Genomic DNA, 13,917 nt, shown 5'->3' on the forward strand with positions numbered 1-13,917 from the left:
CAAACTCGGAGGTCTTCTATGCTCAAGCTACACTCAGTGCAGCACACAGTCTCCTGCTGCTGCCTGTGGATCAAGATGTAGAAGTCTTGGCTCCTCCTGCATGCCGCCCTATTTCCCTCCTTGATGATAATGAACTGAACCTCTGAACCTGCAAGCCAGCCCCAATTAAATGTTTGCCTTTATAAAAGTTGCCTTGGTCATGATGTCTCCTCACAGCAATGAAACAAATACAACACTCAACTTGTCGAAGCTTTCTAACTACACAAAATTGTAAAAGTAACTTATCTGAGGCTGTGGAGATGGATTCACAGGTAAGAGTGCTTGCCGTGCAACCAGGATGAATGATGGAGTTTGAATCCCAGTACCTACATAACACTCTGGGCATTCTGAAAAGACCTGCAAACACGCCCTGGGAGATCATCTATATAACCTCTTCGGGCCGCTGCTTGTATGAGCACACGCGTGTGTACATTCACATACACAGGGAGAGAGAAATGAATAAAGCATTGAAAATAAATTGAACTGTCACTGAACATAGTGGCATACGCACCTGTAAGTATAGCATTTGGAAGGTAGAGATAGGAAGGTCAGGAGTTCAAAGTCACCCTCAGCTACTTAATGAGTCTGAGGACAGCACGGGCAGAATGAGAGCATGTTTGTAAACAATAAATAAGGGGACAAGTGGATAAGTTAATTTAGTAATATAGTAAAATGGTTTACAGCACAGTTGAGAATGACCCAAGTGTTGAAGATCATGTTTCCAATGAATGTTTCGTGATACCTACTGGTCTTTATTATATGGAAAGTTAGGGAAGAGAAGTAAGGGGGAAAGAATTGAAATTTTTTTTATGCCTAGCTATTAGAAGATATTACATGGAACCCTGATTCTATAAGGAGGTTGTGTTACCTCTCTCAGTACGGCCATCTGATTGAGAACTTAGATATCTGAGGTGAGTAGAATAGAGCACACGCTTTTTATAAATATGCAGAGGTTACCCAGTGCCTACTGGCAAAATAACGCAATGGGTCTTAAAAGGTTATATTTTTTCATCATCATAGACCTAAAGCATTTTGATGACCTAGGGTTGGAGAGAGTGGATATATGCACCAGAAAGTTTATACGAGAGAAACGAGGCCAAAAGTGAGCAGGAAAGAGACCCTGGGCTTCATCCGTGAAGTAGGGTTTGAACCTGGTATAACACTGCCATATTATACCAGGAGAGAATCATCTATCCAGTTCTTATCAGGTTTGAGCTTAGTACTTAATGAGCAATTTTCTTGAATGAATGAATCAATAAATCAATCAAAAAAATTGTTTATGCTGGAAGTGATGGTGCATGCCTTTAATCAGGAGGCAGAGACAAGCAGATCTCTGTGAGTCTCAGGCTACCTTGGCCTGTAAGGTCAGCTCTAGGTCAAAGGTCAACCAGAGTTATACAGTGAGACCCCGTCTCGAAAAATAAAATTGTTCATGTGGACACCAGAGGTGCAATTCAGTTGGTACAGTGTTCGCCTACTGTGTACAAAGCCCTGGTTTTAATCCCTAACACCACATAAAGTCGGGCGTGGTTTTACATGCCTATTACCATGTAGCTGTGGGTGACAGGGGCAGGAGGATCAAAAGGTAAAGGTGTGGTCAAGGCCAGAATGGGCTACATGAGACCTCATCTCAAAAGTAAAAGTGAAAAATTACACCAGGCCCGCATAATATGGGGCCTATCAGCACTAGGCCTGTCAGTGGTTCACTGTGGGTAAGGGAGGGTCCCATGACGCCCTACCTCTTCCTGAAGGACTATTGGAAGCTAGAAGCGATTGAGGGGTGTGTTGTTTTATTCAGGGGGTGTAGGCATTAGTAATTTGTCCTTGCTCCAGTAAACACTTCCGACCCACGCTCACGTAAGAAACTCTAAACTCAATGGAGAATAGGGCGTGAGAAGCCAGCTAAAATTCATTCTATAAATGTATAAAAACATTGCGTAGTCTGGAGGTGAGACTCCGAATAACACGCTACAGAGAGCGTCCTCCTGCACTCCTGAGGGTACAAAGATAAAAACAAGGGGGTGCGAGGGACAATGTCTCTCAGACACTCCGGAAGTCAAATGAAAGCCAACATAAGCAGTGTCGGTCACAGGCCCCCTCTTTCTGAGTTTTTTTTTTTTTTTTTTGGTCCCAGAGACCTCACACAACATTACAGGCTATTGTCACTGCTCCTGTGACCCTCTGGATCCTCTAGAACTTGATGGTGAAACCCTACTGCCGAAGACGCCACTTGCCTGAGTCGTAGGCTGTGGAGAAACTTAACTGGAGCTGCCCCATAAGCTTCACCCCTATTGGGTAGCTTTCACAGGGCCAGGAGGTCCTATCTATGCTGTCTGAGGAGAAAACTATTTAGCAATTGTGTCCAGCTGTGAACCCCAAGACCTAAAATAATGAGTTGCCTGAACAGCCACACTTACCAGTTCAATAGTGGCGTGAATGTTAAGAGAATAACTAAGCAGTGTCTGACTGATTGGTCATTTTTTTAAGCTTGTCACGCAAAAGGAACTCATACCTGGTACTGACTGGGCCATAGGCCTAAGAAAGAATGTGAGATTATTATTTTACTAAATGGATATGGCAATAAACTGCCCCTATACCCTTTAGGGTATATCTCTCATCTGTAAATTGGAGCATCTTTCCTCTCTCATCAGAGAAGCTTCTTCGTGAGGTAGGTAGCAATGAATAGAGAGACCCCGAGTGGTCAGTGCAGAGAACAGAGAGTGTAAGCTTCAGAGAACATTGCAGAAGGGAGAGTGGGGGGTGGAGAGATTGTAAGAGCCAGAAGGTGTGGATGTCTGCAGAGAAATATTATCTGTAGCATGCAATTGGGCTGTTGCACACATGAACTCACAGAAATTACAACTGCATGCACATGGCCTGCACAAGATCCCAACATGGATGAGAGAGAGGGCTCATCAAGCCCCGCCCTAAGCCAAGAAGCTATCGGCAATTAATGGCTGCTAGGAAAATGAGAGTCAAGTTTTAACAGGCACGTGGCCCCTAACAATCTACCCATGCCTCATTAGATGCTCCAACACCCAAGCCCACACAGATAGCACGAAGTGGGCTCCATGATTTAAAGGAAAAAATTAAGTTTAGAGGAGAAATTGCAGGGAAGAAAAAGAGGGGGTGGATCTGATTAAAACACCTTGTATGCATGTTTGAAATTCTCAACTTGAATTTTTTTTTTTTAAAAGGGGCAAGAGTAATTCAGTTGCACTCCTCTTGCAGAAGGCCCAAGTTCTGTTCCTAGCACCCACTGAGGCAGCTCAGGACCACCTGAAACTCCAGTCCCGGGGAATCTGATGCCCTCTTCTGGCCTCCATGGGCACTGCATACATATGCACAAAACTACATTCAGATACACACATACCCACGTCATTTAAAATGAGTAAATTTTAAAAACCAATCCGCATGCTGGGAAACACCTGACGTGGTAGCTACTGGGTGATGTGAGACAGGCAAACCTGGGGCTTTGGGGGAGGGGGATACACAGCCCGGAAGCCTAGGGGCTGGGGTGGGGCCTGTCAAGGAGTCATTGGTAGACAGCAGGAGAATATCCAGGTGAATGCAGGTGACCTTGGTGAATGTCAAGATAAGTCAGAGCAAAGAGCCCAGAAAACACCTCGACTGTCTGCCCCTCTGTCAGGTACAGTCTAGTTGGTACGTGAATGTCTGATAGGCTTGAGTTTTGTAGGTACAGTCTGAAACAGAGTAAGTTTTTTTTTAATTGCATAGTAATAGATCATTTTGTGAAAATACCTTCAGCCATCCACGTGAACACGCATCTGAGCAAGCACACAGAAAACATTTCTGCATCATAACATTTTCTTGGGCTTATTTTATAAATCAGAAAATAAAGCTAATTGCCCTTTGTAGGACAGAGGAAATAAAACACGAATTTCCTAAGTAACGTCAGGCGGTGCCGAGACAGAGTGAGAATGAGGTGTCGTACTCAAGAATGCGAAGCGTAAGGGGTTGGGGATTTAGCTCAGTGGTAGAGCGCTTGCCTGGCAAGCACAAGGCCCTGGGTTCGGTCCCCACCCCCCAAAAAAAAAAAAGAAAAAAAAAGAAGAAGAAGAAGAATGCGAAGCGTAGAGAATGTTCCCTGAGAACCAAGGAGGAAGAAACTACCTTATTATGGGGAAAGGAATTTCAGTTTGGCTGTGGAAGCTGGACCAGGACTGAATAAAATGAGAGAGCTAGGGACGGGGATCAGGGCCGGCCGGGTGCCCGCCCATCCTACCTCATCAACTGCGGATATGGGCGGGGCCGGTGCCCGCCCATCCTACAGCGTCATTTCTGTTCTGGCCCTTTATTGTCTAGTTGACACGAGACAGAGTTATCTGAGAAGAACTGCCCACAGTTGAGAAAAGACCTCCATCAGACTGACCTGAGGGCAAGTCTATGGGACATTTCCTTGAATGATGTTGAATGAGGAAGGGTCTAGTTCCCTGTGGGCGGTGCCGCCCCTGGGCTGGTGGTCCTGGGCGCTATAAGAAAGCAGGCTGAGCAAGCTGTGAGAGGCAAGCCAGAGAGCAGCACCCTCCATGGCTTTGCTTGAGTTCCTGCATCCACATTCCTGCCTTCAGTTGCTGCCTTGATTTCCTTCAGCGGTGAACTGGTGGCACGGAAGAGTAAGTCAAATGGACCCCTTTCGGTGTTTTACCACAGCAATAGAAACCTTAACTAATCTTCACAGAAGGCTCAAATAATATCCTAGAAGCCATAGTCAACAAGATTAAAGCTCCCTATATAGCATCGACAGTCTCTATATGCTATAATACCATATACCTTTATATATAACATTGACAGTCTCTAAATGCTGTAAGACAATATACTATACTTTGGAGTTGGGGGTATTTTTATTTTGACAGTGTCTCTGTACCTTGGCTGTCCTGGAGCTCCTTGTGTAGACTACGTTGTCCTAGAACTCACAGAGATCCACCTGCTTTACCTACTGAAGGTTGGGATTAAAGGACGGCACTACCACACCCATCTTAGAATCCTACTTAAGTGTTAGTTCAGACACGTTAAAGAGTCAAAAATGTTTTCTTGTTTGCTCTCTGAAGCAGAACAGAGAAGGGCGAATCACAGAAGCCCTGTATGCTGCATTCCTGTACGATAGAGAAGGATCTTGATTCGACAGTGTTGGCTGCCCTCTGCTGGTCATTTTGGTAAAGACTGGTTACCCTAGAATTTCCATCCATTAGTCAAGTGGCAACCTAAACGAGGTCATTTGTAGAAGTCTACATAGAATAAACGTACGCTAGTGCCAAGAAAGTGTTAGTGAACCCCAAAAGACCAGACCAGTCAGGAGCCGATCCGATGCAATCGCGTAAGGTCCTTTATTTACAAGCTCGAGTTTGGGCTCAGCCCACCGCTGATCCGTTGGCCGGTTTCGGTGGAGAAGACCCCTGAACACTTATTGGGGTAAGATTTTATAGAAAGTAGCAAGCGAGGGATGTCTCTAGCTTGGAAAGCATCTAATTGGAGAGCTACTGTGATCTTTAGCATGATTGGCTGGTGCTGGGAGTCAAACCGTAAACGTTTTTGTTTCCCTCTGTGTTAGGCAGGGGCAGGCTTGTACCAGGCTGCACCTGCGGGGTGCAGACTTGTTGGGGGATAACCTGGAAACACTGGATTTGTTGGGGGGATTAACCTGGAGACCCAGGTCTTGTTGGAATTAGCCTAGAAACTGGAGCTAGGTTTGGGTTTTGTTGGGGTAACTTGGAAACTAATGCTAGGTTAGTTTACTTAGGTCAGGCTCTCTAAAATGGAGTCTGAACTTCAAAGCTTTGGTTTCTCATCCCCACCCCTTTCCTCTGGTGACTGGAAGGCCCAATCATGGAGCTTCCTGAAGTTTCGTGGAAACAGTAACAGGGCTGTGTCTGTGGTGTCCCCGGGGGCATGGGTAGGGGTCCATCGGTGGGAGACAGAAGGCAGTCCTGAGGCTGAGTTCTCCTCCCACTGGCCAGGGCTGCCTTCAACTGCAGACAGATGTGTGGTGGATCCATTCTGCAACTCTATAGCATAGGGACTTTTTCAGCGAGGCTCTATTGACCCCTGGCAGTGTCTCTTGACCAGGACCCAACCTCCAGGCTAAAGTTGGTGTAGCTCCAGAGGTGGACTTGTTTGGACTTGTTTTATAGAAAGCACGAAGTTTAGATCAAACACGTTTGTGTACCCACTGGACACCCTCAAGATCGTTTAACAGTTGGTGATCAGCTGCTTCTGTAATAACCTCTGCCAGTAGGTGAACCAAGCATCATTTTTTTTTAAGATTTATTTATTTATTATATATGAGTACACTGTAGTTGTCTTCAGACACACCTGAAGAGGGCATCGGATCTCTTTATAGGTGGTTGTGAGCCACCATGTGGTTGCTGGGAATTGAACTCAGGACCTCTAGAAGAGCAGTCGGTGCTCTTAACCACTGAGCCATCTCTCCAGCCCCCAAGCATCATTTTTAAAGGGCTGAGTGCCATCTGGTATGGGGACTGCCATACTCTATAAAGGGCACTGGGAGAAGAGTCACCCGGACACTATCGGTGTCTAAGGTCAATTTAGTTAAGATCTCTTTTAGGGTTCTATTTATCCTTTTTACTTGTCCTGAACTCTGGAGTCTGTAGGAACAATGGCTTTTCCAGTCAATCCCCAGAATATTAGCTCATCCCTGACTTATCTTGGACACAAATGTAGGTCCACTGTCTGACCTTAGAAGCCTAGGAAAACTGTGCCTTGGAAGAATTTCTTTTAGCAGTTTCTTTTGTTCTGGTTCGAGCAGTCTCATGCTTATTTGGAAAGCCTCAGTCCAACCTGAAAAGGTATCTATAAGCATCAGTAAATATATCTAATTTTTTCTTGTCTTACCTCTGTGAAGTCTGTCTCTCAGTAGGCTCTAGGCCTTGTGCCTCACTGGCCAGTTCTTGACAGCATCAGCTAGCTTCTAGTTGGCATCTCTAACCCTGACATTAGCGTGACATATCAAATCCTGGACACCCATTCTCTGGACACCCATGTGGGAAGATCAGAGAATCTTCTGGAGTGTGTGCGGTCTCATTTCTTCTGGCAATAACAAGTTTGTAAACTGCTGTTCTCCACCATCCGCCATACTGTTGGGACATGGACAAAATCCTGGCTCAGATTATGTCACCTTTTGAAAAATTTAGCGTGGTCAGGGAATATAGGATCCCCCAGATCCAGGGAAGTCAGGGGCAAGAGAGGTCCGATTTCTAGGGCAGTGTGCCAGGCTGCTTCATCTGCCTGATTGTTTTCTGTCCTTTCTTTTCTGGCATCTCAAGTAGTGAATGATGGCCAGCTTTTTAGGCTCTTTCCTTCTGCTACCAGAAGACCTCTCTCCCTATAAATATCCCCATGGACATGAATGGGAGCAAAGGCACACCAGCTACCTGTGTCTCTTGTCTTTTCTCAGCTCTAATGCCTCAGTCAGAGCCACAGGAAAGAGAGAGCACACACACAGAATGGGAGAGGATATTTGCTCACCAGTCAGGGGCCTAATACCCAGAACATAGAGAGAATTTAAATAGCAATAGAACGAATAACCCAATCGATATATGGGCAGACGAATAAGCAGGGAGAAATCCAAATGATCAATAGCCAGGGAGAGAAAAGTGCCACGCTGTGTCCATGCAAATTAAAACTACAAGACTCTATCTTACCACAGCCAGAAGGGCCATTATCACAGAACAGCAAGGCTAGGCTGAAGAGGAAAGAGAGGGGGTACAGCGAGAATGGAAATCAGTACAACCATTGTGAAAACTCATTCAGGGGGTCTTCGAAGAGCTAGAAGTGGAACTTCCATGTGATCTAGCTATATCCTATATGGGTCTGTATCCCAAAGAACCAACATCCGCTTGTCACGGGGATACCTGCATACCCATGCCTCTCTGAACACTACCCCTAACAGTCAGACCAACAGTCAGCCCGCGTGTCCATCAGTGGATGGATAGATAGAAGAAACGTGATGTCTACACGCACAGTCATGAGCCACAAATGATGCCATTCATGATGAAGTAGATGGAGCTGGAGATGAACCAGAGTCAGAAGGACAAACAGCGCGTTTCCTCTCACGTTCGGCAAGCAGGATTTAAGGTAGGAAAGAAAGGAGATTGATTAGAAAGTGGGTGGAGTTCAGAGAGCAAGAGAGGGGACCAGAGTGTGAGTGTGATCAGAATACATCAAGCACTCGTGAAAATGTCACACTCCTGGGGTTGGGGATTTAGCTCAGTGGTAGAGCGCTTGCCTAGGGAAGCGCAAGGCCCTGGGTTCGGTCCCCAGCTCCGAAAAAAAAAAAAAAAAAAAAAGGAAAATGTCACACTCCTGTGAAAATGTCGCAGTGAAGCCTGCTATTTTTATATAACAAATATACACTACTTTTCCCTTCTGGCTTTTTGATACAGGGTTTTACTATATAGCATAGGCTAAACTCAAATTGGCAACCCTTCTGCACCCCCTCGAAAGCCCTGTGATTACAAGCAGGCATGAACCATCATACCCAGTTCATTACACACTACTTTTTTATTTCTCATTTGTTTCTTTGCTGGATTTTTTTACATTTTATTTTTCTTGGATATTTTATGTATCTACATTTAAAATGTTATCTCCTTTCCCCCCTCTACCATACCTACTCCCCCCCTTTTCCTGCTTCTATGAGGAAGCTCCCACTCCCACCTACCCACTCCCACCTCAACACCCTGGCATTCACCCACATTGGGGAAACGAGTTTTCACAGGACCAAGGGTTTTTCGTCCTACTGATGCTAGACAATGCCATCCTCTGCTACATATGCAGCTGGAGCCATGGGTCGCTCCGTGTGTACTCTTTGGTTGGTGGTTTAGTCCCTGGGAGCTCTGGGGCTGGCGGTCTGGTTGGTTGACATTGTTGTTCTTCCTATGGGGTTGCAAACCCCTTCAGCTCCTTTAGTCTTTTCTCAACTCCTCCATTTTGTTCCCCAGGTTTAGCCTTATGGTTAGCTGTAACCATCCTCATCTGTATCAGTAGAGTTCTGGAAGAAACTCTTAGGAGACGTCCATATCAGAGTCCTGTCAGCAAGCACTTCTTACATCAGCAATAGTGACTGGGTTTGGTGTCTGCATACGGGATGGATCCCCAGATGGGGCAGTCTCTGGATGACCTTTTCTTCAGTCTCTGCTCCATTCTTTGTCCCTGTGTTTCCTCCATGAGTATTTTGTTCTCCCTTCTAGGAAGGAATGAAGCATCCACATTTTGGTCTTCCTTCTTCTTGAGCTTCATATGGTCTATGAATTGTTAATTGGACATTCCGAGCTTTTAGAGTAATATCTATTTATCAGTGAGTGAATACCATGGGGTTGGGGATTGAGCTCAGTGGTAGAGCGCTTGCCTAGCAAGCACAAGGCCCTGGGTTGGGTCCCCAGCTCAAAAAAAAAAAAAAAAAAAAAGAAAAGTGAGTGCATACCATGTGTGTTCTTTCGTGACTGGGTTAGCTCACTCAGGATATTTTCTAGTTACATCCATTTACCTAAGAATTTCATGTAGTCATTGTTTTTCTAAGAGTCAAACTTAAGGACAAAGGCTGTCTTAGGCAAACACCAGGTGGAATTTAGGATAACACCTTGTTCCAGGAAATGAGCTAACCACCCTTAGCAGGGATCCTTCACCACCCCCTCTGTCACCACCCCCTCTGCGTGCCAAAGATATTTCCTCACCAAGGGCCTCCAATGAATTCAAAGGACAATAGATAGCCACCAATGAATTCAAAAGGTAATAGGCCCCACCAATGAGAAATAACCACCTCATGCTGTAACCTAAAGCCTATACCCTGAAAACAGTATAAAGTGTGTGGGCGTTTGTTCTTTGGGGTCATCACTGTTCCGATTACAGGGTCACCCCAGTGTACTAGATTATTAAACTTCTTGCTTATTGCATCAATTTCCATCTCCGTGTTTTCATGTGTGGGACCTCCTGGATGTAGGGCTGATCGGGTCCTACATTTTTAATAGCTGAGTAGTACTCCACTGCGTAGATGTACCACATTTTCTGTATCCTTTCCTCTGTTGAAGGACATCTGGGTTCTTTCCAGCTTCTGGCTATTATAAATAAGGCTGCTATGAACATAGTGGAGCATGTGTCCTTGTTATTAGTTGGAGCATCTTTTGGGTGTAGGTCCAGGAGTACTACAGCTGGATCCTTAGGTAGTACTATGTCCAATTTTCTGAGGAACTACCAGACTGATTTCCAGATTGTACCAGTTTACAATCCCACCAACAATGGAGGAGTGTTCCTATTCCTCCACATCCTCGACAACATCTGCTGTCATCTGAGTTTTTGATCTTGGCCATTCTGACTGGTGTGAGGTGGAATCTTAGGGTTGTTTTGATTTGCATTTCCCTGATGACTAAGGATGTTGAATATTTCTTTAGGTGCTTTTCAGTCATTCAGTATTCCTCAGTTGAGAATTCTTTGTTGGTTGCCATTTTGCCCTATTGACAGTGTCCTTTGCCTTACAGAATCTTTGCAATGTTATGAGGTCTCATTTGTCAATTCTTGATCTTAGAGCATAAGCCATTGGTACTCTGTTCAGGAAATTTTCCCAATCTGTTGGTTGCCGTTTTGTCCTAACAACAATGTCCTTTGACTTACAGAAGCTTTGTAGTTTTATGAGATCCCATTTGTCGATTCTTGATCTTAGAGCATAAGCCATTGGTGTTCTGTTCAGGAAATTTTCCCCTGTGCCCATGTGTTCGAGGCTCTTCCCCACTTTCTCTTCTATTAGCTTCAGTGTATCTGGTTTTATGTGGAGGTCCTTGATCCACTTGGAGTTAAGCTTTGTATCAGGTGATAAGAATGGATTGATTTTCATTCTTCTCCATGCTGACCTCCAACTGTAGCATCACCGTTTGTTGAAAAGACTATCTTTTTTCCATTGGATGGTTTTAGCTCCTTTGTCAAAGATCAAGTGACCATAAATGTGTGGGTTCATTTCTGGGTCTTCAATTCTATTCCATTGATCTCCATTGCCTGTCTCTGTACTAATACCATGGAGTTTGTTTTTTTTTTATCACTATTGCTCTGTAATGCAGCCTGAGGTGGAAGATTGTGATTCCCCCAGAAGTTCTTTTATTGTTGAAGATAGTTTTCACTATCCCAGCTTTTTTATTATTCCAAATGAATTTGCAAATTGCTCTTTCTAACTCTATGAAGAATTAAGTTGTAATTTTGATGGGTATTGCATTGAATCTATAGATTGCTTTTGGCGAGATGCCATTTTTACTATATTAATTCTGTCAGTCCATTAGCATGGAAGGTGTGTCCATCTTCTGAGATCTTCTTTGATTTCTTTCTTCAGAGACCTGAAGTTCTTGTCATACAGATCTTTCACTTGCTTGCCCCAAGGTATTTTATATTATTTGTGACATTCTAAAGGGTGTTATTTCCCTAATGTCTTTCTCAGTCTGTTCATCCTTTGAGTAGAGGAAGGCTACTGATTTGTTTGAGTTAATATTATATCCAGCCACTTTGCTGAAGTTGTTTATCAGCTGTAGGAGTTTTCTGGTAGAATTTTGGGGATCACATATGTTGTTGTAAAAATATAAAAATAAAAAAGTATTGTCGGGGTTGGGGATTTAGCTCAGTGGTAGAGCGCTTGCCTAGGAAGCGCAAGGTCCTGGGTTCGGTCCCCAGCTCCGAAAAAAAGAACCAAAAAAAAAAAAAGTATTGTGGTCTTTTACCCGCTTGGTCCAGCATCTCAGTGCCCCAAGATATCTGCTAGATATCTTGGCGGAAACACAGCCCAGCCACACGCTTTCCTACACTCAAACCCTCACATAAAAGAACACACAACACAATAATCTTAGATCCAGTTGGTAAGATATAATTGCCCACTTAAACATACAAAGCCCGGTACTATCCATCCCTTGAGAACATTAATAACAACCTGTAAATACACAGAGCAGAATCTTAACATCACCTGCCATCTTGTCCTGCCACGGCTTCTCCCTTCTCTCCTCTAGTCTCCTCCTCTTCCTTCAAACTTCTCTCCTGCCCATCCTTCCTTCTCCTCCAATGACAGGCCTCCTTCTATCCTGTACTTGCCCCACACCTGTACTTTACAAATTCAATGGGGAGGTGGTTCTGGTGCAGTTATCTGACTTCTGAGTACGAGACTAGGTAGCTGTCCTTGGGGCAGTGGAATTAGCATCAAAATACAGATAACTCCAGGGCAAACCACAACAACTTAAGTATATTAACCTATCATCTGCAAATAGTGATATTTTGACTACTTTCTTTCCAGTATGTATCCCTTTGACATCTTTTTGTTGTCTAATTGCTCTGGCTAGGACTTCAAGAACTATATTGAATAGGTAGGGAGAGAGTGGGCAGCCTTGTCTAGTCTACGACTTTAGTGGGATTGCTTCAAGTTTCTCTCCATTTAGTTTGATGTTGGCTACTGGTTTGCTGTATGTTGCTTTTATTATGTTTAGGTATGGGCCTTGAATTCCTGATCTTTCCAAGACTTTTATCATGTTGAATTTTGTCAAATGCTTTCTCAGAAACTGAGATGATCATGCAGTTTTTTTTTTCTTTGAATTTGTTTATATAGTGGATTAAATTGATAGATTTCTCTATATTGAACCATCCCTGCATCCCTGGGGATGAAGCCTACTTGATCATGGTGAATGATCATTTTGATGTGTTCTTGGATTCAGTTTGCAAGAATTTTATTGGATATTTTTACATTGATATTCGCGAGGGAAATTGATCTGAAGTTCTTTCTTTGTAACATCTTTGTTTGGTTTAGGTATAAGTGTAATTGTGGCTTCAAAAAACGAATTGGGTAGTGTTCCTTCTGTTTTTGTGGAGTAGTTTGAAGAGTACTAGTATTATGTCTTCTTTTAAGGTCTGATAGAATTCTGCACTAAACCCATCTATCTGGTCCTGAGCTTTTTTTTTTTTTTTTTTTTTGGTTGAGAGACTTTTAATGATTACTTCTATTTCTTTCGGAGTTATGGGACTGTTTAATTGGTTTATCTGATCCTAATTTAACTTTAATACCTAGTATCTGTCTAGAAAATTGTTCATTTCATCCAGACTTTCCAGTTTTTTGAGTATAGGGTTTTGTAGTAGGATCTGATGATTTTTGGAATTTCCTCAGTCTCTGTTATTATGTCTCCCTTTTCATTTCTGATTTTGTTAATTTAGATACTGTCTCTGTGCCCTCGGTTAGTATGGCTAAGGGTTTATCTATCTTGTTGATTTTCTCAAAGAACAAGCTCCTGCTTTTGTTGATTCTTTGTATAGTTCTTGTTGTTTCTACTTGGTCGATTTCAGCCCTGAGTTTGATTATTTCCTGCCTTCTATTCCTCTTGGGTGTATTTGCTTCTTTTTGTTCTAGAGCTTTTAGGTGTGCTGTCAAGCTGCTGATATATGCTCTCTCCAGTTTCTTTTTGGAGGTACCCAGAGCTATGAAAGCACTGCTTTCATTGTATCCCATAACTTTGGGTATGTTGTGCCTTTATTTTCATTAAATTCTAAAAAGTCTTTAATTTCTTCCTTGCCCAAGTTGTCATTGAGTAGAGCATTGTTCAGCTTCCATTTATATGTGATCTTTCTGTTGTTTCGGTTGTATCAAATACCAGCCTTAGTCCATGGTTATCTGATAGCATGCATGGGATTATGTCAGTCTTCTTATATCTGTTGATGCCTGTTTTGTGACCGATTATATGGTCAGTTCTGGAGAAGGTACCATGAGGTGCTGAGAAGAAGGTATGTCCTTTTGTTTTAAGATGAAATGGTCTATAGATATCTGTTAAATCCATTTGGTACATAACTTCTGTTAGTTTCACTGTGTCTCTGTTTAGTTTCTGTTTCCATGAT

The sequence above is a fragment of the Rattus rattus genome, chromosome 11, assembly GCF_011064425.1.
Source record: "Rattus rattus isolate New Zealand chromosome 11, Rrattus_CSIRO_v1, whole genome shotgun sequence".
In the NCBI taxonomy this organism is placed as follows: Eukaryota; Metazoa; Chordata; class Mammalia; order Rodentia; family Muridae; genus Rattus; species Rattus rattus.